Source organism: Rhinatrema bivittatum, chromosome 4, assembly GCF_901001135.1.
Source record: "Rhinatrema bivittatum chromosome 4, aRhiBiv1.1, whole genome shotgun sequence".
Taxonomy (NCBI): Eukaryota; Metazoa; Chordata; class Amphibia; order Gymnophiona; family Rhinatrematidae; genus Rhinatrema; species Rhinatrema bivittatum.
In genome coordinates this window covers 431,334,024-431,356,824 of record NC_042618.1, presented here as the reverse complement: position 1 = coordinate 431,356,824, position 22,801 = coordinate 431,334,024, and the positions used below count along the sequence as shown (strand labels likewise).

Sequence of the window (22,801 nt, the reverse complement as noted above, 5' to 3'; positions counted from 1 at the left end):
GTTGCCCCATGTCAGTGATTCTTCTGAGAACAGTCCTATCTTTGAATAGCCTGCAGAGAATATCTGCTGCTCTCACTGTACTCCACACTCCTTTTCTGTCAATTAATCTGCTGTTTGTTTTGTGACCAACTTGAATTGATTTAATTTAATTTAGTCAGGTATTTCATCTTTTGTCTAATTGGGGGGGGATGACTGAGGCTGTTCCTCCCTCTATGAGGTAGAGGATAGCAGAGCTTCAGGAAATTCAGTAGGCGAGTCTGGAAGATGGGTCGGTCCTGACCCTGAGGGGGGAACACCTTATATTCTGTGTGTGGCCCCTCTGGAGCAGTTATTGGCTGGCAGCTGTCTAGAAGGGACTTCTCATCATAACACCATCGCTATGATTTTCATTAATACATCTTATTTTCAGATCGAGTGGCTTAATTGTTTTTTTTATTTTAAACAGTCATTGGCCCTTCAGAGTGCTTCTGCGTTGCCATTGGTGCTTTATGAATAGAGGGAACTGTTTAGGGAAAGGGTGGAGCGAGAACTCTGGTAGAGATGCCAGGCAGTCGGCTGATGTCCTGGGAAACTGTTTGCAAAGCAAGGCCAGTAAATTGGTGCGACTGTGGATGCTGGAGCCCGGGTCTGCTGTGAATTCCTGCATCAGTACTTGAGTTATGTTTTGGGCAGCAGTGAGACTGTAGGAATGTTCATGCACACTTGAAATGCAGTTCCATCCAGGCCCTTCCGTCCCAGGCTGGTCTCAACAACCAAGTTTACCTTTCCCTCACCTTTGTACTCTTCCCAAAGGTGAAGGTCTCCTACTTGTGAAATAATACAGAAAGGCCTGGGGGCGAGCAAGTCATGCCAGGAATGAAATGGGCCCTTCTGGATGCAGTCTCCGCTAGCAACTGCTGGCCTGCGGTTGAAGTGTAAATGGTTGGGAGCAGTTTCCTCTTTCCCCAAGCTAGGTGGTACACACAGTTTTGGACAGGGATCACTGCTGTCTGTCCCCCTTATAAAGTTGGGGGAGGGGAGGGGATGACTGTGCTCTAGAATTCAGTGCTCTGAGTTTGTGTAATTGTGTTTGCCCATCGTTGCCAGCCTACTCTGCTCTTCTGGTGCATCTCTAATAGTCAGCCAGTTACATTCTAGAGCAAATGTTGAAGTGTTAAATATCCAGAATTAGCTGTCACTTTGTGAACTTATAGAAACATAGAAATGACAGCAGAAGAAGACCAAACAGCCCATCCAGTCTGCCCAGCAAGCTTCACACATTTTTTCTCATACTTATCTGTTTCTCTTAGCTCTTTGGTTCTATTTCCTTCCACCCCCACCATTGATGTAGAGAGCAGTGATGGAGCTGCATCCAAGTGAAATATCAAGCTTGATTAGTTAGGGGTAGTAACCACCGCAATAAGCAAGCTACACCCATGCTTATTTGTTTTACCCAGACTATGTTATTCAGCCCTTATTGGTTGTTTTTCTTCTCCCCTGCCGTCAAACTTGTCAAACTGAGATTTGTGAAAAGTGCTTAATTTGTGACTGGGCAATTTCCATCTTTATATATAAGGACTGCAGTGTGGAAGCTGTACTCTACCCAGTTCATGAGTCAAAGAACCTGGAGGAATAAACCCTCACAATGTTAGCACTCATCCCATAGTGAGACACAGGGTTTCCACGGGGTCGTGGATGTCTCTGGCCCAGTGCTAGCTTTTCTGCCTCTCTAGAGAGGTCTTGTGAGGCATCATCTGGTGGGATTAGCAGATAACTCTCCACAGTTGCACTGGTCCAGCTTGGCCTGCTGCAGTGACCAGAGTTGGGGCTCATTAGATTTCTGCAGAACTCTCTGCTCTCCATTCAAGGTCTCCAGATCAGTTGGTGGCAGTACTGAAGGCCAGGACCCGTTGGCTTCTCAAATCTATGTGCAGTGCTGAGTTCAGTCCAGCTTCCCGCCTTAGTGGTAGAGGAAAACGTACCCAGGGCTAAGCTTGAAACACTCTTTGCAAAGCAGTGTGAGGTGGGGAAGCTTACATGGCTTCTGCTTGGGTTGTACCTGTTTTGTGGTGCTGTGTCCTACTGTAGCCACTTGTGCGCATACCTGGGGACTCCAGGTTTGACCTGGAATCTCTGGGTTTTGGATAGAAGCCCCAAGTCTGGGAGAATTCCCAGGAGCATGGCACTTAAAAAAAACCACTCACACACTCACACACACACACTCACATACACACACTCACACTCTCTCCCAGTGGAGTGGTATATAAGCACTTGTCAAATTGTCACAAAAGATCCTCTTTTTATTGGCATTTAGAAAAATATCAAAAAACATTCATATTACATTTATCATTGGTACAATACATGATATTAATTATAGAGCACTGAGAAATAAGGATATTGCCTAAATTTTGGGTATATATATATATATATAATGAGAGAGAAGCAACCTCTGACCCATGTGTGCACAGCTGTCCTAATATTCATCCCCCCCTCCCCCCCCCCTACCTGCTTGGGCAGTATTCAGGCCTGGATTTGTCAATAAGTACACCAGGCCTGTGCCTAGGGCAACAAATATCGGGGGGGGGGGGGGAGGGGGCAGCAGGCTGGCTGAAGATTTGCTGCCTCTTGGCTATGCTGAATCTCACTCACCATTGACCAGCCCACTGCTTCTTGATCCATCCAGCCCCACCCTTCCCAGGCAGTCTGTAGGAAACAGGAAGGAGGGGGGGAGAGTTAGGAAGGACTGAGTGGGAGATCACTAGGGGATGAGAGGGAATCAGCTGGGGGCCATGTGTATGGGGGGAGGGAGGCAGTGTTGGGGGATGTGTGTGTGTGTGTGTGTGTGTGTGTGAAGAGATTGGTGGTGTGGGTGTGTATGAATGCCAGATTGGGTGAGAGGTCAGAGAAGAAATGCAAGGGGAGAGCAGTACCCAGAGCATGATAGAGACTTTCCTCCTCCAAACCTCCACCACAATTCACATCCTTCTCCTTTGATCTTGGATTCTGTCCCCATATCCAGGAACCTCTGATCCTACCACTCCCTTCTCCCCAGATCCTGCTCTCTCCTTTTCCTTTCCCCATCCCCAGTCCTCTTACCTTCTCTTCACCCCCTTCTGGTCGTCCTGCCTTCCTCTCTCCATCCCTGCTCCTCTCAGCCTTTGCTTCTCCTTTCCCCATCCCTGAAATCTCCTGCCTGTACTGATACTTAAGATCTTTTTTCCTTACCTGGTAAAAGGAAAATAAATTATACAGACACAACCAAGGTTTATAATCTAGTAAAAAAAAAAAAAAAGATGAAAATGTTTGTCAATGGTATGTCCTCATTTTTACTTTTGTGCCACAGAAAACTGAGGGGCTCTGCCTTAGGACCTATTCTCTGTCATCCAATATTTCCGGGGGGCGGGGGAAGACGAGCATGACCGCATCAGGGCCTAGCAGCAGCATAATCCTAAATCTGTCACAGCCGGTATTATATTTAAAATACTTTTATGTAGCGTTATTACCAGTTCTAGGCAGGTCAGTCAAAAATGTACATGAAAGATACACCCAAGGTAACATAGAATAAACAAAACAAAAAACAAATCTCAACAAATACACAACCTCTGCTCAGCTGTTTGCTACAAAATACACTGCAATATTAACAAATGCTAAAGGCCCTTCCTAGAGTGAGCTGCGTATCACGCTCATTAGTGTGAAAGTCCTTTAACATTTGGGAATATTGCAGTGTATTGTGTAGCAGGCAAACAGCTGAGAGGAGGACTGTGTATTTTTTGAGATTGTTTGTTTGAATTACCCTCTCATTGTGTACTATATTAATTAGCAAGACCATAAAAAATGCCATGCTAGGTAAGACCAAGGCCCATCGAGCCCAGCACTCTGTCTCAGACCGTGGCCAATCCCAGGTCGCAAGTACCCGGCAGATCCCAGAAAACATCTATTTCGTCTAACTTGCCCAAAACCTCTTTTAAATCCACGTGTTCAAGGCGACTGAGTCCACAGCTTAATAGTGCACTGAGTGAAAAAGTTCTTAGTATGATTAATTTTGAATCTGCTGGCTGTTTAGTTTCAAGGAGCATCTCCTTGTTTTACTGTTGATTGAAAAGGAAAATAAGCTTTCTTTCTTTATTTATCCATTCCATCCCACTCCTGTTTTTATAAACTTCTGTCTCGTCCCCTCTCAGCTGTCTCTTTTCCAAGGTGAAGAGCCCTGGCCTGCGAAGCCTCTCAGCTTAGGAGGGATGTGCCATCCTCTCTATCATTTTTGTCACCCTCCTCTGCACCTCTTCTACTTACACTGTCTTTTTTTTTTTTTTTTTTTTTTTGAAGGGAGGGATGGGGCAACCAGAACTGCATACAGTAGTCCAGGTGCAGTCACACCCTGGATCAGTAGAGGCAATATATGTTCCATTTTATTCTCCGTTCCTTTTGGGATCATTCCTAACATTCTGTCTGCTTTTTTGACCACCACCACACACTGAGCCAAGGATTTCAATGCATTCATTATCCTCAAGGCCTCCAAGGTCCTTTTCCTGGGTGGTGACTCCCTGTACCTGTAGGATGGAATTATTTATCCCAATGTACAGCACTTTTGCTGTTTTCCACATTAAAGTTCATTGGAAATTTCCGATGCCCAGTCTCCTAGTCTCACCCAGTGCTTCTGCAGTACCTGGCAATCTGCTGCTGTTTTAACAATTTTGAATAATTTAGTTTCATCTGCATATTTCACCAGCTCACTCATTCCCTTTTCCAGATCATTTATGAATATTTTAAATGGCACCAGGGCCAGTATTGATCCATGTGGTACTTCACTAGTAACCTTTCTGCATTTGAAAATTGACCATGGGATTTTCTTCCCTACCAACAGATGGAGACAGAACAAAAGCTTCACTGCTCTCTTGGTACCTTAAGCTGCCATGACCTGCAGTGTCTCAGTGAATATAGCAGGATGGTAGGGGTGTCTAACCTGTGGTCAGACAGATTGGGAAAGAAATTGCTCCCAAAGGTGTTAGGTCTGTCTTTGGGCTATTCCCCTGGCACAGTAGGGTCAAGCAGAGGGTCAGTGGCCCTTGATTGGCTTGTACCCTGAATTTCAAGAGGGTCTGATAGCCAATGGAGCTGGCTCCCTCGTTCCCTATCCTCGTCCTCCCTTCTGTGAAGGGCCCGAGCCTGCCTCATGGCAGGAGTCTTCTGAAAGGAAGTATTATGTTTATTTACAGAACTTTCTCTTTATGGAGCAATATCCCTTTAAGAAGTTTAAAAAACCCCAAAAATACCTGGAAAAAATTGCAGAGCAGGGAGCTGCTTAAGCTGGGCAACAAAGGAGAATTTGCAGCACTTCTTCCGCAGTGTGGAGGACTACATAAAGCTGTTCCCGTCTCTTGGAAGGAGAGGAGAGCACAAGCAGATAAGAATTTTTTGTTTCCTGCACAGCGTTTGCAACATGGCTGCTCCTTTGCAGTGTGGGAAGTGGTCTACTGCTTGTGGTGATCGCAGCGCAATATTGCTACTGTCAGAGTTGTGCGATATGTGTGGGCGACAGGAAGGGTTCTTTGGGAGAGGGTGATTGTTTTTTCTGCCATGGAGGTTAAACAAGCTGCCAAGAAGCAACAGCCCCAGGGCTCAGTTATAAGCTCTCAGGCAGAGTTGGGAAGAGTGGGAATGGCAGCCATTTTAGATGCTTCTCCTGTGGTGGTGGGAAATACTGGAGAAAATTCTACAGATCCGCCTCTGCTGATTCTTGTCATGGGGGAGTGTTCCACAGACTAAGTCACTGGGTTCTTCTGGGCTGCAGTGCAATGGAGCTTTTTCTCTTGAATTTGTCTTGCTTATGCACAAGGCGTTCTTAATTAAAAGGGGCTCCCTCCAGGAGTCCTCTGGATATGTCTCATCCCAAGAAGAGGAGAATAGGCCCCAATCCTGATTTGGGGGTGGACTCCGGGGATTCTGAGGAGGATTTTCAACCAGAGCTTCCTTTAGACCTCCCAGGGGATGACGACATGGATGGAGACCTTCTGGGGGAAAGCAAGATTCTGGTAGGAGAAGGAGATAATCCAAGGTAGTTCACCTTTTTAAAAGAGAAGAATTACCCACCATGATTTCTTAAGTTCTGGCAGAGCTAGGGATCAAGGAAAGCAAGGTGGAGCCATAGCAGGTAAGGGATGATGCCATATTAGAGGGCCTCAGGGGTCCCACCATATCCTTCCCTTTTCATTGGTTGGAAAGAGGTTGATTTTAAAACGAGCACACATGCACGCATACATATGTGTATCAGTGCGTGAGCAAGGATACGCTAGAATTTTTTACTATACACACACACTTATATACGTATGTTTTAAAATGCACCAACCACACTAAGTATGCTCCTAATTTTAAGAGATTACTTGAGCACAGCTAACTCGCGTGTCTCTTCAATAGGACTTTGTCAGCTTTTACATATGTAAGTTAGCAAATTTTAAAACATGCTCGCGCGAGGCACATTCCCAGTTTTCCGAGTCCATCAGTTTGTCCAGTTAATAGCGAGGTCTTTCCCGACTCCTCAGGTTCTTCATCCTGCACACTGCCCAGTTGACCCGGACCCCTCGCCCTGTCCTATAAGCCCTAAAATGTGAGACCTGTAGACTTACTACTCATCAGGAGCAGCAGTAAAGTCACGCAGATATCTAGCGCACGCTCCTGCGGGTTTCATGTTTAAAATTTGGAGTTACACATGTAAGTCTTGGCCCCGCCCTGGAACAACCATTCCCCGCCCCTTTCCCGCCATCTAATTCCTCAGGCACGCACAGGTACATACGCGCATATTTTGTGACTTTTTAAAATCCGCATTGCTTGCGCATGGCATTTTTGAGTGAGCAACATTTCCCACTTCCCACACTGCACCTGCAGTGGCCAAATTGTATCCTCTCCCGGAAGACGCCTTGGAGCTCTTCAGGCGTCCCAAGCTGGATGCCTTGGTATTGGCTATTACTAGGAAGACCACTATCCTGGTTGTGGTGCTTTTAAGGATTCTCAGGATTGTAATATGGAAATTCAGGGTAAGAAAATGTTCAAAGGGTTGTCCTTAGCACTCAGAACGAGAGTGTATAACAGTTTCATGGCTTGGGGGTGTTTGCGGTGGGTGCAGCAGATTCCAGTGGCGGATTTTGAGGAAACTCTTTTGGAGAAGGAGGCGAAGCATCTGGAATAGGGTTTAGCCTTCATTGCAGAAGCTTTGTATGATTTGGTTCAGATGGCTAAGAACATGATTTTGGCAGTGTCTGTGCGGCGTTTATTATGACTGCGCGACTGGGCTATGTACAGGTGGTCCAAATCCAAGCTTGGTAACCTTTCCTATTTGGAAAAACTGGTTAAAACTTAAATGGTAACTTTAAAACGAGTGTGTGGGCACCCATACCTGCACATATGAGTGCGAGCAAACATACGTTGGAATTTTAAATCATGCATGCAAATACGTGCATATAATTTTAAAATATGCCTACCATGCGTTTGTGGGCTCCTAATTTTAAGTGGCTACTCGAGCAAACATAAATCACGTATCTTCCTTAAGAATGTGTGGACTTTAACATGCACAGGGAAGTAGATTTTAAAGCATGCTCGCGTGAAAGACATTCCCAGTTTTACCCATTAGTCCACCGGTTTGCCCAGAACTCTCTTGTTCTTCAGCCTGCACTCCCAGACCCCCCCTTACTCAGTCTATTTAGGTCTAAGCAGAGATTTATGCAGACTTATCCCTCACCAGGAGCAGAAGTAAACATACACAGCTAACAACCTGCGGCATGCTGTGGCAGCCGGTTTTAAAATACAGAGTTACCTGTGCCGCTTTTAGATTCTGAAGACCTTTGTTCTGGTTGTTCATTTCTATCGTCTGTATGCATTTCATTGTTTTACCTTCTGGCCTTTAGATCCTCTAGGTGGAGGGGTTTTCAAGTCTAATTTTTTTTTTTTTTTAATAGTTCCCCTGCTGAACGAAAGGAGGGGGAGGTTTGTTCTAGTTTTGTTACAGATTTACTGAGAGACTGCAAGTGACACAGTAACTAAGTACCAATAATGCAGTGACGCTTCTGTTCCGTCTCCATCTGCTGGTAGGGGAGAAAAACCCATGTGTCTGGACTGGTCTGGGGGAACTCAAGGAAAGAAAATTAGAACCAATTTTTTCTTTCCTTTCCCAGCAGCCTTTCTGGGACCCATTTCTATGCTGAACAGAAGAGATTTTGAGGCTTTGCACAAAGTTATGAATGAGGAGAATTCCTGGGATGGGTATTGTAATTCCAGCTATTTGCAGACTCTGTAACCCTGGACAAGTCATTGTCTCTTTGTTCCTCTGTTTACCTGCTGTAATTACTTATAAGTACTACTTGACTTTCCCCTGTTGGAATCTGTCATATAAATCAGGCAGTCTACCCCTGAGGTGGCTGCATGTTTGACATGCTGTATGAGTATACACAGATAATTGTCTTGAGTTAGAAATCAGGCTTGCTAAATCCCTTGTATCCATAGTTCCCTAGCAAGTCTGACTCATGAGGTTTGATGTTTTATTTTGAATGGGCGGTTAGGGTCAGTGCTGGGCTCCCTAGGACGTCAGGTGATATCTGAGTAATATGTCCCGTGAGGGAGGGGAGACCCACTTGCTGTGCTGGCCAGACATTGCTCTCCACACCCAATGTGACTAATCTCTTCCCTGCTAATTAACACATTTGTACATCTGGCTCATCCCTTGGGAGAGTAAATTCTTTTCCTGGTGAAGTGCTGAGGATTTTGGGCAGTAGCTGTTGCTGTTCCAGGTGGCAATCTCTGTGTATGTAGCAAACATGTAGGAAGGTGGTAGGGAGTGTCAGTCCCAGAATCTCATGCTATGCAGTACACTCCCTGCATAACTCTGGTCAGGTTATTGCTATTAATATAAGTTAAATTTATTATTTGCTTAAAGATGAAAACCATGCCAACCGAAGTACAATAAAATCAAACTGTAAACAAAGCAGAGACACAACAGTACAAACCACCTATTCAGATAGTGCAAATATACAGAGACAGACAAACAATTGCCTAAACAGCATCTGGCCAGGGAGCCTTCTTTAGCACTGTAAACCTCACTCCAACTCAGGACTGGAGTTAAGTGTCCAGCACTAAGGAAAAAATAGTAAAAAAGACAAAAAAAAAAAAAATAGTCTAACTCTGGGCAAGTGCCGGAAGCTGCCACCACTTAACCAAATAGATACCAACTTATCCATCTTCCTGCTGCCAGATAGACGCATAAATCGATATTTATCCAGCTAAGTTTTGGTGGCGGCTGCTGCCCACTTAGGGAATAGCCTGTCAGGGACGGTCTCTCCTCTCCCTTCCTGAGTTAAAACATGCATTCAGCTGAACGCACATTTTAAAAGTTTTAGCGATTTTTATAACTCTCGATGCGTCAGCATAGCATTAACTTACTGCATCAGTAGTTTAAAAAAAAAAATCTGGGCATTAAAACTGTGCACTGAAACCACACTTTTATTTTTTTTGTGCCCATATTATTGCATCGGCATTATTGTGGGCAGCCAAATGCCCCATTAAACAAGATCATTTTCACCAGCTTTCTAAAGTGTGAGTAATCTAAAGTCGCTCTCAACTCTATAGGTCATTTGTTTCATAAATGTGAATAAAGGCATCTTGGCTTGTGACCACCAGTCCAACTTCCTTCAAAGGTAGATCGTCTAACAATGTGGGCCCTGAAAATGGCAACACCTGGTTGGGAGAATAACAATTTAATTTATCCAATAGATAATCTAGCACCCACTCCTCTTATAACTGTAAATGAGACAGAATTTTGAATTGGATCTTTTTGGACCAAAATATTTATTTTGTCCATTGCAGAGTCAACCAGTCTGCAGGCAGACCAAGCTGTTTCTTCATGCTGGTCATCATGAGCAGTGCAGATTTGTACTTGTTTCTTATACAGTGGGATGGGATAGAAGGGTAACAGCTTGGGCTTCCTGGAAAAACGTGACTCTGCAGTTCAGCAGAGAATCTGTGAAATATCTGCATGAGAGGTCACCCATCATTTGTCCATTTGAACATCAAGAAACCAGCTTTCTAAGCACAATTTTGTTCGGTTTTTTTTGTTTTTTTTTTAATAAATGTTGGTATCCGTTACCTACAGTCCAGTTAGGAATCTGTTAATTCCCATTCCTAGAATAGCAGGCAATGGGTCAAGCAGGAATACTCTGATCATGCCTAACTGACAAGATATTGCTGCTGCGTCCTTAGGCCAAAGCACAGAGGAGATGGAGGTGGCACAATAAGGATACTGGTACTAACAGTCCGACTTCTGTAATCCACTAATGGATACAGCCTCTGCCAAGTACAGTCTGTGCCCAGATTGCGAAGTCTGGTGTGGCACGTGGGAAGGTGGGGCACTGCCCACATGCTGCCTGACATGGAGCAGAGCTGCTGCTTCCCTGAAGATGGTTATATAATGTGGGTGCGGCCAGTTATTCTGTGCTTACACTAGCTTAGTGTTGGCATCTCTCCTGGGTCATACCAACACTGAATATTTTGGTGTAAGCATTGTTATGCAACCAGTCTCAAATGATTACACCTAAACAGACATGATGCGACGTGAAAACCAGGAACAGGCTCCAGAAAGGCAGCCGTGTTTCTTGGTAATCACGCTTATGTAAAAGATGCTAATGGGCGCCCTGTACAAACACAGACCTGGTCAGAGCTTTGGGATCTCTTGGCTGTAACTGATGCCGGATCCATGCTGAGTTTGGGGATGATCTGGTTATAAACAAAAAAAAACTCTCCTGAAATATCTCCCACGATGTCTTAATCCCTGAATCTGCCTCAGTTTCTGTAACAATCCTCTCAGAAAGAAACCATTACATCATTTTGAATGTGACACAACACTTGCAGCCATCACCCGAGTGTCCTAAATGTGATATAATACTTTATCTAAAGAAAACTCTCATGAATCCTGAACTCTCCTCCCCAAAACCTAAAAACATGACCTGCCACAGCTTAAGCAAGCAACCACCCAGGGTCTCTCACACAGCTACACCCTAATCAAGAATATACTTAGGCATATTCCACCAAGATTTCAGTGGTTTCAAGAAGAGGGAAGCTTCCAGAGGATCAATGACAAGGAAGTCATATACCTCACTAATAACACCCGCAAGGCTACCCCTCACCCTCCACATAGCCACTTCAAGCATTCAACCATGCAGGAACATAGGCCTGGTGTAGGCCTACCTGGCCTCGCTGCACACCCCTTCCACTGAGACCAGCACTGGGGAGGGGGAGGTAGAGAGAGGGACGCACGGAGGACACCTCTCCCCCCGTGAAATGAGGTGAGGAGCAAGTCCTGGTGCCAGCGAGACCAGCCCCCCCGCCTTCTTGGCAAGTCCACCACAATGATACCAGAGGCACTTGTGCCATGAGGCGCGCACCCTTGTGCACGAAGGAGCGCAACAAGGAAGCCAGGCCACCTCATTTAAACCATCACAGGACAAGGAAACTATAGAAATCATCAGAAAACCTCAAAACACAAGCATTTGATCTATCCCAAGATAAGTAACGACTCTCCTGTAATCTCTTCCTGCCTAATGTTTACTCTCCTATTACTAAATGTTCAATCGCTATAAAAAAAAAATCCCACTGATAAATGACCTACTAGAGGAACTAAATCCCACTATCTTCTGTATTACCGAAACATGACTGAAAGACAGTGATAATGTGCCCCTAAACCAAATTGATCACCTCAACTATGATATCCTTCACTTCCCCAGACACAAACATAAAGGTGGGGGTCTCTTAATAATCTGCAAAAAAAGAACTTAAATCCTAAAATGCTGAGATAAATCCGCCCAACGAGGTGCAATACTAAATTCACCACTTCTAAATATTGGTTTGATCTATAGCCCACCTGGAACACTCCAAAAAGACTGCTAACCTCTAATCAAAATCATCACTAAAACATTTCCAGCTCCAGAATCAACTCTAATCGTAGGGGACTTTAACCTACATGTAGACAGCACACCTAAATCTACAGCATATGAAATCTTTCTAGATACTATGGAAGCCATGGGTTGGTCACAATTTGTATCCAACCCCACTCATAAAGCAGGACACATCCTTGATCTAATTTTTGCCAATCACAATAACTGCGTAATCAATACTTCCCACAAAATATTGCCCTGGTCTAATCACCAACTAATAAAAGCAGAAGTAACTCTTCTCACCACACAACAAACAAACTCAAATAATAATCAATCTTTCACATACAGAAAAAAGATAGAACTGGAAAAACTTGAAGAAACTATTAAAAATAAAATAACTGAGTTCAATCACGATAATGCCTCCTCATCTTTTGACTCCTGGGATAAAATCATCAATGAAATAGCAGATACTCTATGCCTAATCCAGAAAAAAAACCTTCCAAAATGAAGGCAATGCAACTAAACAAAAGAAACCTTGGTATAGCGAAGAACTAAGACACACTAAATAGACCCTGAGAAAATCAGAAAAGCAATGGAGGATATGCCAATATACGGAATCCCTAGAAAAATACAAATCCCTATTAACAAAATACCATGAACAAATCAATAAAGCAAGAAAAGACCACTATGCAAAACAGATTCATGAGGTAATATTTAATTCCAAACTACTCTTCGAAACAGTTAAAAACCTAATCAAGGACCCATCCTCCTCCATCTCAAATAACTATGATTTTACAAAGAGCTCATGCAATGAATATGCTACTTCGTGTTAAACAAAATCGATACACTTAAATCACATTTCTCCCCCTGCTTACCTACAAAAGAGCCTGAAGAAAAATCTGGTCAAGTGAAATGGAACTCATTTGACCCAGTATCTAAATTTGAAGTAAACCAAATCATCACAAAAACGAAGCCCACTACACACCCACTGGACCCTATCCCTGCAAGTGCCCTGAAAACAGTAAACAGTGTAATAACTCCGATATTCACAACCATAATAAACCACTCTCTAGCAGAAGGATTAGTCCCCGATAGAGCAAAACAAGCTGTGATTAAACCAATCCTAAAAAATAAAACTGGCAGAATTGTATGATTAGGACAATTACCAACCAATATCCAACCTGCCTTTCATCGCGAAAGTCCTAGAAAAAGCTGTTTTATCACAAGTAGAGAACCATCTAGAAGACAACAATATATTATACCCAAACCAATTTGGATTCAGAAAAAATCACTCAACAGAATCCCTACTCATTTCCTTAGCCGACCCTGTACTACAGGGCTTTGACAACAATGAATCATATATCCTGGTACTAATACATTTAACAGCAACATTCGACACAGTTGACCATACCCTGCTTTGCCACCAGCTGAGAGAAATAGGAATAGATGGAAATGTTAACAAATGGTTCTCTTCCTTCCTAAAAGATAGGACATTCCAAGTCAAACTGGGTAATCAAATTTCAGACTCCTTCCCAATCGACACAGGCGTCCCCCAAGGTTCAGCATTCTCGGCCACACTATTTAATATCTATCTGCTGCCTGTATGCGCATTACTAGCAAATGTAGGAATCAACTTCTTTCTATATGCAGATAAAATACAATTCTACATCCCTTTCGACAAAACAATTGAAAAAACTGTCATCTCTGTCAACGTTCATGAAGGCCATACAACAAACGTTCTCAACTGAAACTAATTCTAAATCCGAAAAAAAAATATGAAATTGTGTGGTTAAGGAGAGATAAAATGATAATCAAACTGCCAACCCTAGACCTAGGAATTATTAATATTACTCCCTTAGATCAAGTACGGGACCTAGGAATTATGTGAAAAAGCATATAAGCAAATTTAATCAAAACAGGATACTCCAAGCTGAGAATATTACATTGACTGAAAACATTGCTAACAATACAAGAGTTCTGCACTGTCATACAAAGACTAATATTTTCAAACTCAAACTACTGCAATTCCCTTTTACTAGGCCTTACCCCCTGGGTGAGAGCTCGTGGGTGTGATTTGGTGCCTGGGTGAGAGCTGGTGTGAGAGAGTGCGAGAGCATTTGTGTGTGATTGAGAGCTTGTATATAAGAGAGCATGAGTGAGTATGATTGAGAGAGAGACTGGTCAGAGAGGTGATATGTTTCTATGTGAGAGAGGGAGACTGGTCAGGCAGATGACTGGTGTGAAAGAGACCGAGACTGATCGTGGGGTCTAATTGGGGGGGGGGGGGGAGTGACTGGTTGTGGGCGCTAAGGAAGAGGACTGTGAGGACAGAGCTTCAGCAGCCCTGCTGCTTCTGGTGAGTGCTATTGGCCTGGAAGGGAAAGGAGTAGGAGAGTTGCTGGAGAAGGTAAGTAAAGGTGGCTTTTTAAATGTATTTTTCTTGATTGACTGCCATTTTAATTATTGGGTATTACGCGATGTCTGCTGTTTTGAAATATTTTATTGATATTTGGACATGTTTTAATAATTTTTAAGAGTTTTTAATTGTTGGATATTATTCTGTTCAGCAGCTGTTTTGTAACATTTTTAGTATAGTTTTACAATTATTTCTGTGTGGGCCTCTATAGCAGCTTGGCTTATTCTGTTTTCCCAATAGGAAATGTATTAGTGTTTAGGGCCTGGTTTAACACTTGTATTTCTTAGATACGGTTGTTACTGTTGAGTGTGTTCCATAATACAGGTGTAACTTTGTGCGGGTTAGTTTGTGTGCATTATTGCAAATCCTGAGAGTCTGTTAGGTGCTATATTTCTCTTTCCATTTCTCCAGGTTCGCACTGCATGCAGAGTGGCTTTTTTGGTTTTCCATTCCAGTTTCTGTCTCCATATTTATAATTTGTGGTTTTTCGGTATTTGGTGAAGGTCAGTTCTGGGTGTGTGACCGAGGTGAGGTATTTTACTAGCATGTAGGCATTTGTATCAATCTTATTTGTTGTGTTTTCTCAATAGGACATGCATTAGTGGTGAATTACTGTCTTTTCATAAGGAAGGCTAATGTGCCTGGTAGTAAAGGGAGTTTGTTTTACTTTTACTGAGATGTCATCAGAACCAGAATATCTTTTTTTTGTATGGTGAGTTGTATGGGTAATGACCTAGATCTGCTCTGCACTCATTGCTGGAGGTTGAGGGGATTCCTGTGGATGCAGCGTGCATGTTTACATTTAGCCCCATGATGGTCACATGTTCAGTGTCACGCATGTTAAGAGCCATCTGTCAGGTGTGTCCCGGACAAAAAAAGGTTGAGAACCACTGCCCTAGAATATGTACGAATATGAACCAGAATGTGTATTTCCTGTGGTGTTGACCTAGAATGTGAATGTTGACACACAGTATGTGATCGTTGACCAAGAATATGAATGCTGATATTGTAAACCATTGTGATCTTCTTTCGGAACGACGGTATATAAAATATCTAAATAAGTAAATAAATTTCCCATGATCTATGACATCAGTGAACACTACCTACATATTCTAGGAATAACTAATATATGGCTGGGTGAAACAGAGGGAGTCCCTGTACATGAGTTATGCCCAGCAGGCTTCGCCATAGAACACCAGTCCAAACCAGGGAGACGTGGTGGATAGGTGGGAAGCCTGTACCAGGACTCTGTCATATTATGCGGGATATCTGTTCCCCAGACCCAGAATGTCATGAGCATAAGAATTGCCTTACTGGATCAGACCAATGGTCCATCAAGCCCAGTATCCTGTTTCTAACAGTAGCAATCCAGGTCACAAGTACCTGGCAGGATTCCAAACAGTAGATAAATAGATCTCATGCTGCTAATGCCCAAGGATAAATAGTAGCTTTTCCAACGTCTACCTAGACTTATCCTCCAGGAACTTTTCCAAATGTTTTTTAAACCCAGCTACACTAGCTGTCTTTACCACATTCTCTGGCAATGAATTTCAGAACTTAATTGTGCATTGAATGAAAGAATGTTTCTCTGATTTGTTTTAAATGTACTACTTACTAACTTCAAGGAGTGTCCACTTGATTTTATATTATTTGAAAGAAATAACCAATTCACATTTACCCATTTTATTCCATGCATGACTTTATAGACTACATTCATATCCCCCCTCAGCCGTTTCTTCTCTAAGCTGAATAGCCCTAACTTCTTTAGCTTTTCCTCATAGGGGAGCCATTCCTTTCCTTTATCATTTTAGTCTCCTTTCTCTATACCTTTTCCAGTTCAGCAACCAGAACTATATAGAGTATCTGGGTGCAGTCTCACCATGGAGTGATACAGAGGTATTTTAATATTCTCCATTTTATTCTTCATTCCTTTCCTAATAATCCCTAACATTGTTTCCTTTTTTAACCATTGCCGTATCCTGAGCCAAGGATCTCAAAGTATTGTCCATGATGATGCCCAGATCCTTTTTCTGGGTTGTAACTCCCTAATTGGAACCTAACATCATGTACCTACAATGAGGATTTCTTTTTGCTATGTGCATCATTTTATATTTGTTCACATTAAATTTCATCTGCCATTTGGATGCCCAATCTCCCAGTCTTGCAAGGTCTTCCTGCAATTTCTCACAGTCTGCTTGTGATTTCACCTCTCGGAATAATTTTGTCATCTGCAAATTTGAACACCTCACTCATTCCCTTTTCCAGATCATTTATAAATATATTAAAAAGCACAGGCCCCAGAACAGATCCCTGAGGCACTTCACTGTTTACCTTTCTACACTGAGAAATAGACCATTTAAATCTACTGTTTCCTATCTTTTAACCAGTTTGCAATCCACAGCAGGACATAGCCTCTTATCCCATGACTTTATATTTTTCTCAGGAGTCTCTCATGAGGGACTTTGACAAACACCTTCTGAAAATCCAAATACACTATATCCACTGGATTACCATTATCCACATGTTTATTAAACCCTTCAAAAAACATGTAGCAGATTGGTGAGGCAAGACTTGTCTTGTATACATTAATGTTGGCTGTGTCCCATTAAATCATGCCTTTCAATATATCCAATAAGGACATAACCCCATGGTTCTCCTAATCTACAGAGCGCCATGCAGCAACATACAAACAGTATTCAAGCTATTCAAACTAATCACTGAGGTGTTTCTGAGACTGAATAAACTGCTAATGGGTGAATCCTGATCCCAACACTGCAGATTTCCTCACATCTATGTCTATGCTAGGATATATAATATATATTTTTTTATTATATTTTTTTTTAGTTTGCATTTAAAATGTTACAAAAAACTTTCTTTAGTTTCAAAAATACTATTTTCTAAAAATCCCACACAGGCATTGTTCTTTACTCCTGCTCAGTCCAATTCATTATTCAGGATAAGCAAAGTTCAAATCCAAAATGTATATAACCAGTTCACAATCTCAAATTTTAAACTGAAAGACAAACTTAGGCCTAGATTTTCTAAGGTCACAGACCTTAGAAAATCCGGCGATAACGGGGCGGGGGGGGGGGGGCGGGCCTGCGAAAGACAACAGCGATCGCAGTGCGATTGCTACTGGCTTTCGCACCCAATAGTGCCATCATAAAAGGTGGTGCTGTTGGGCGCGAAACTGGCGGCGAAAAGGGCCCTTACCTTTTCGCCGTCAGCAACGTCTTCGCAGAGTAGGCCCCGGTGCCGCCCCGACTCCTTCTCTTCTGGGGCCAACTCCGCCCCCATTTAGCGATCGCTTTTGAAAATGACCCCCTTAGTTTGCAGTCCCATTCTGACGTCATCGCGTTTCGAAGCAAGTCTTTCCTCAGGGGATCCAAGTTATCATTTGTGAAAAATCTCATTGCTTATTTCTTATCTGTTGGATAACTCTGATTGGGAAAAACACTTAATATTTATTCAAACCAAAACCTTACCCATGTGACCTGGAATGATAGAAAGAGACGTCAAATGAGGGACAACCAATCCAACTCCTCATTCATTCCCAATGGGGTTACTGTCTTCAGCTTTGCACTTGTTTGATGTTAGTCCAATGCAGTTGTTCAAAAGAATGCTGATTATCAATGCAATTTGCAACCTTGAGGGAGCTAATCATTTTTGTATTCAATCTCGATCGGTGTTCAGTCAACCTTATTTTCACAGGTCTACTGGTACAACATAATAGTTTTGGACACAAGCAAATTATTATATACACCACATCTGCATAACACCAGTCCATCCTAGATCTTCTTTTAACTCTGTTACCTGTAACTGGGTCTTGCAAATTTTCACCCTCAATCATATTAATGCCAAAACTGCACTTATTGCATTTCTGATGTGCACCTTCTATCAGGACAACCATGTTATCAGTAAAATATGAATGTACAATACAATCCCATATAATGGGGCATCTTGCCAACACATGCCAGTGTTTTCTAATGGAGGCAGTTATCTGTGCCTATGCTGTATTTTGTTGTAACACACACACACACCAACAGTTTTGCTCAAGGGGCACCACTCCACCTCCAGATCTGCTGCTGGGGTACACACCCTCCTGGGGAACCCGACTCCTCCTCCTGGACTGCCGCTGCCCGCTTGATCTCTGCCGTTGTCCTTCAGTTCTACTTCCTCGGTAGGAAGATTTTCCCTGGCTTGAGTTTACAGCTCTACTAGGCTCATGGCTTTTTTAGCATTCAGTGGTTCTGGCCCTCTGCAGTCTCAGCTTTGTGATTTTAGTTCCACTAAGCTCATGGCCAGTCATGTGCTGTTCCCCAACCTGGATAAGTCACCTTTTCTCAGCCTGGCTTTTGCTTTATTTGTTGTCTGACTCTGTATAGGTCACCTCTCAGCCAAGAGCCAGGCAGGACCACATAAAGAGACCATGTGCATGCCCCTTTATCCTGCCTGGCCAATCCCTCTATTGTCTGAAAACTCAGTACTTACATGTCTGACTACCCTTGTTAGTCGGGGTGAAAATCTGTTTGCTTCCTAGAATCGTTCTCCAGTACATTTCTCTCACAAATCCCTTTCCCAGACATAGTTCTGTAATTTAGGAGTTTGAATCCTTTGCTTTTTAATAATATTTCTTGCAAAATTACCAGCAGTAGTCCAGGGGGCTTTGACTTGCAAATCCCCTACCTGAATCTGTGATTCAACTATTCAATTGTCAGTTAAGCACCTTCACAGTAAGGTGTATTTTGGGTTTCCTGGGCTGCCAGCTCAAGTAACATAGCTGCATTGCCCTCTTTTTTTTTTTTTTTTTCTACTGCAGTTCACATAAATGGTAGCATGCTCAAATCTCTGTCTCTTGTGGGGTGGGGGGTTCATATGTTAAAAAGCAGTCATCCCAATTGTTAAGTGCACCATACAGATCCTTGGAGCACTCCACTATTCGCCTTTTCCATTGAGAAAATTGACCATTTATCCCTGCATTCTTCATTCAGAATAGAACATAACTTTTTGATTTACTCAATAGTTTCTCATGAGGTACTTTGTCAAACGCTTTCTGAAAATTCAGATATTGTATATCAACTATCTCACCTTTGTCCACATGTTTATTCATGACTTCAAAAAAAAATAGCAGATTGCTGAAGCAAAACTTCCCTTGGCTAAATCCATGATGGGTTTGTCTCATTATTTATTTATTTAATAATTTTTATAGACCGACTTTTCATGCAAGCATATCAAATCTGTTTACAGTAGTTAGCAATTAATCATTTAAAATTATTTGCATTTCCAAAGAAGAAAGGAAGTAAATACGTTGTTTCATAACATAAATAATTAACATAGTAAACTAAATAGTAGGCTAAATAATCAAAATGTAAACACTTAGAGAGGCAGTATAGTTAGGGTAGAGATAGTATAATAAAAATATACATTACCTTGGTATAAAATCAGAAGAGTGAGATAATTATGCTAACAGCTATTGGTAGGCTTGTTTAAAAAGCCAGGTTTTAATCCCCTTTTTAAATAATTTGATGTCAGCTTCTAGTCGTAATTCCTGTGGAATAGAGTTCCATAGAAGGGGTCCAGCAATAGAGAGAGTTCTTTCTCTTACATTATTTAGGTGGGCAATTAAGCTATGACTATCTATATATGTTCAATACTTTTGTCTGTATAATAGTTTCAACCATTTTTCCCAGCACTGACGCCAGACTCAATGGTCTTGTAGGTTCCTGGATCACTCTTGAACCCTTTTTAAAAACTGAAGTTATTTTGGCCACCCTCCAATCTTCAGGTACCGTAGCTAATTTTAATGATAATTTACAGATTTCTAAAAGCAGACCTGCAATTTCATTTTTCAGTTCTTTCAGCACTCTGGGATGTAAGCCATCTGGTCCAGGCGACTTGCTAGTCTTTAGTTTGTCAATTTGCCTATTTACATCTTTCAGGTTCACTGAGATTTGCTTCAGTTCCTCTGAATCATCACCTTTAAATATCACTTCTAGCATAGGTATCTGTTTTACATCTTGGCAGCATTTGACACAATCAACCTACTCTACTATGCTATCACAACTAGAAGAAAGAGGCATTAACAGCAGGGTTCTAGCCTGATTCTAATCCTACTTATCGCACAGCAATTAGTTCAGTTTGGATCTTTCTCCTCACCCTGGCCCCTAACAAATGGAGTATCACAAGGATCCATTTTGTCACCTATTCTGCAATGTTTATCTCAAACCATTAGCCCAACTGATTAACATAAAACATAAAATACTACATCTATGCAAATGATGTGCATTTCCTCATTCCCATAAAACCGGATCTGCAATTGGCTGTGAAAAAGCTATCTGCATCCCTCATAACCATTCAGAACTGGGCAATAAAAAAGCTGTGCCTGAACCCAAGTTAAATAGAATGTCTGTGGGTATAAAAAGTGAATGACCAAATCCCTGACTTGAAAATTCCTTTTCAGAACCAACAAATCCTTTAAAATCACTGGTATGAAACCTTGGGATCCATGCCACCTCACACCCAGGCAGCCTTAAAGAATTTGCTCTACCATGTACAGCAACTACACAAATTCTCACATATGTCGAAGAGTCTGACCCTAGTAGTCTATATGCCACCTCAACTGGAATACTGCAACACACTCTATAATGGTCTGGCAATAAAAGGCCTTCAATATCAACTGATAAGGAACATCAGAGCATGTCTTCTAGAAAGCTGTAAATGACAGCCACATCACCCCCATTCTGAGGAAACTTCACAGCTTCCCTGTTCTTTACAGGACCAAATTTAAAACCCTTTGTAATATTCAGAGCCATAAAAGAAAATGGCTTAGGCTATCTAAAGAAGAAGCTGTCACTTTACACCCTTACAGATCTCTTAAGATCATCACAAGGAGCATCCATAGTTGTTCCAACACCCATCATAGGGGCTTTTCAGGATTATCCCCCCTCCCTTTGGATCTCTTTACCAGACACAGCCTCTTCGTTTCAGGAAGCAGGTTAAAACCTGCCTCTTCAGTCAAGCACTCGGCGGTAAGCGCGACTAACCCACAACTTGTGACACTGCAACAATCTGAATCTTATATCTGTATCAAATTACATAATTGCAAATAAGTACAATTTGAATCTTTATATCAATCCAATCTTCTATGTACTGTATCCTTGCCTATGTTTATATGCTGCTATGCCAATTGTACCAATTTGAGTGTGTCAGTATATAATTTACCTGCCACACACCACTTTGAGTGAAAGTTTAATAAATTGCAATAAATAGTTGGTGCTGAATTTCCCTGCCATCATGCCTGAGTTGTGAGGAGTCTACACATACACTCTCCCATATTCTCCAATGATTGGTGTTTTTGTTTTTTTTTTGTGTTATTGTCATGCCTTCACTTTTAGTGTCAGTCCTGTCTTTAGACACACATGATTACAAACATTTCACATACAGAAGTAAGTGAATGACTGGCTTGTTCATAGGGTCATGTGTCCATTTCTGAGAAACTCAAGTGCATTGGAGAGAGCAGCTGACCAGAGAGAGTGTTTAAATCACTATAAATACATTTAGGCAGTGCAAATGGTGAAGGGGTTTATGAGGTCCAATAACATATTTTATTCAGATTTAGCTCACACTTGTATCATAGGTAACTCAAAAGGAGTTTATATTCAGGTACTGCAGAGATTTCCCTGCCCCAGAGGGCTTGCAATCTAACATTTATTGTACCCGAGGCAATGCAGGATGAGGTGACTTGCCCATGGTCACAAGGATCAGTGATGGGAGAAGTAGGATTTGAAACCTGAGCTTCCCTGGTTTGCAGCCCAGCGCTCTAAGCACTAGGCCACTCCTCCCCTTGATGTTTGCCTTTGACTCAGTGACCCAGCCAGACACATTCGGGCTTTCACATGGATTCTGGCCTACAGACCAGGTATATTGTGATTTCAGAACATTCAGAGCCATCCTGGTGATCTCGTTTTGCACAGCCAATGGTCACATGATCTCTTGTGGGGGTGGGGGGGGGATATGTGATTGGGTTCGTGCCCCCTTGTCCTTGTTGGCTTACTTGGCCACTAAGGGTAGCACTTGCATGAAAAATATGGTGGTGCTTAACTGTGGTGTATGAAAGGGACTAGCTGGCCTGACCCAAATTAAATTAAACTAATATTGAAACTACCTCAGCAAACTTTCTTAGAACCTGGAAAAAAAAAATTAAATCCCAAGCACAGGGGCCTTCTCAGAATGAATCGTATTTGCATCACGCTGGGCTGTTATTTCCCGTTTAGGTTTCTTCTCTTTCCAATGGTGGAGAGTTACGAGAGCAGTCAGCCCCTGCCCCTCCTTCCTTCCTCCCTCCACCCACGTGTCTGAGATTTGAATGATGTTTGCATTGTGGGGACTTTTCCAGTCTTATCTACTTAGAAGCCAGGTAACCAGCAGAGCTGCTGTGGTCAGCCAACTTCCGTCTGCCGGGGCTCAGCTTGCCTGCCTTAGAGCAGAAGAGGTC

At 42.4% G+C, this 22,801-nt stretch overlaps 1 protein-coding gene across 5 annotated transcripts in view; it reads left to right on the top strand.

Annotated features, from left to right (window-relative positions):
• ITPR1 (inositol 1,4,5-trisphosphate receptor type 1) overlaps positions 1-22,801 on the top strand; it is a 450,198-nt gene that overhangs the window by 422,333 nt on the left and 5,064 nt on the right. The window lies entirely within an intron of this gene.